The following is a 1,870-nucleotide window of genomic DNA, read 5'->3' on the forward strand; positions in this document are numbered from 1 at the left end:
TCTCTGCCCACACTCCACTACTGCTAGGCCTCACCTCTCCTGGGACTCCCGAGTACACAAATAGTGTACTATTTAGAAATACGAAGCATCTTAGCATTGCTGTCTTCACTGTCCTGCCCAAGCAGTGAACCAAAGGCGAGGAATACGGACACGCAGGAGCCATGCTCAGGGGTTACCTGTCCTCCGAGTGGGAGGCCAAGCGTGGGCGTGCCAGAGCAATGGAGACACAGGCCAAGAGAGTGAGCCCGTCCTGGTCATGGGCCTTTATAGGGGCTTGTGAGGGGAGTGGTTACACAACAGTGGAATACAGCCCCCTCTCAGGTGATAGGTGGGCAGGAGGGAACACCAAGGTGGTGGGGCAGTGACTTCCAAGCCCGTGACCTACCTCACCACAATTTATTAAGGAAAATCAGGTGAGACAAAGGTGATGGCGCTGTGAAAATTCAGTTTTCTATGTGTGTCGCATCCATACAACATGGAGCACGAGAGAGAGGAGAATGAGGTGATGATTCTGAGACCTGAATGGAAATGTCCCCCGTGGTGATGTAATGGCGTCCCAAGTATTGGCAGCAGCAGCTCCGAAAGGGGCGTCCTTCCTCTGTCACGCACTTATCTTGCATTCCTCACCTGGAGGGCGCTGTGGCCTTGCAGCTTTCTCTTTCTCATGAATATTAAGGCGAGGCAATCACTAGGAGAGAAAATGAAACTTGTGCATAGGTGGGATATGGAGTAAATTCTTCTGGCTGGGGTCTCCTGGGCAATTTAGCCTGCCCTCATGGCTTAGTCCCAGGGTGGAAGTTCTGGGGAAGCGGGACCCAGTGAGGTGCCTAGGTTAATGGGGATGTGTCCAGGGAAGGCAGTTCTCCTCAGAGGGTTGTTACAAAAGCCTGCATTTGGATACAATCTCTGCCTCCTGGATCACCATATGAACTCCCCTGTTGGCTGTGAGTCCTTTGCTGGAGCCAGTGCCTATACCATATCGTTTGTGTGCAGAGTCTCTAAAACTAAGCAGCATAGGGTCCACCCTGTGGCATAGTGGGTTAAGCCACTGATGGTAGAGGACTCCCATTTCATAGGTGAGAAGTTCCAGGTTCCCTTGTTTAGCCTGGCCAAGCTCTGGGTGTTATAGGCGTTTTTTTTTTAATGGTGAAAAATATATATTTAGAATTAGAAAGCTGGATGCAGTTTAGATGATCCCAGTTTTTTTGGCAAGCATCCTAACCAGGAGCCAACCGCTCGTCTGCCTTTTCTCCATCAGGCCTGGTCAGGGTGCCGACTGGCCCCATCAATGTCCTAGAGCTTCTTCACATTCTTCACAGCCTCTTTGTTCTGGTGCTTGTTGGCCTTGACATCCACCAGGATGTTGTGTTCTATCTTCATGGCGGACTCTGTGGTCAGGGGGAGCTTGATGCTGGCATGGTGGTCAAGCTTGTTCCTCCTGGGGGCGCTCTGCCGGGGGGGAGTAGTCGGGCTGCCGACACAGGTGCTGTGTCTTGGGCCACCGGAAGGTGGTGGACATGCAGATGTTCTTCTTGTGGCTGTGGACACCTTTTCAGCACCGCCTTCTTGGCCTTCAGACTTGGCTTTGGCTTTTGGGAGGCGGGCGGGGGGGGAACAGGAGCTTCCTTCTTTGCTTTCAGTGCCAGCTTGGTGAAAAGTGTGATAGGCATTTGAAGAGTGAATCAGTGGATGAAAGATCTCTGTCTCTCTATTGCTCTGCCTTTCAAATAAATAAATGAAAAATGTAAAAGGAAGCAATAATTGAGTTTTTGATAAATGAATGAAGACTACTATATGAAAAGGCTCTTAAAATATTCCTCCATTTTCCAAATACCACTTTCTTCATACATTTTAACCAAAGCAAGATACT

General features: G+C 49.9%; 1 pseudogene; it reads right to left on the reverse strand.

Annotated features, from left to right (window-relative positions):
• Positions 1–1,217: 1,217 nt before the first annotated feature.
• On the reverse strand, positions 1,218–1,670 carry LOC121153226 (annotated as a pseudogene).
• Positions 1,671–1,870: the final 200 nt, after the last annotated feature.

Source organism: Ochotona curzoniae, unplaced genomic scaffold, assembly GCF_017591425.1.
Source record: "Ochotona curzoniae isolate NIBS_2020 unplaced genomic scaffold, NIBS_Ocur_1.0 contig_2688, whole genome shotgun sequence".
In the NCBI taxonomy this organism is placed as follows: domain Eukaryota; kingdom Metazoa; phylum Chordata; class Mammalia; order Lagomorpha; family Ochotonidae; genus Ochotona; species Ochotona curzoniae.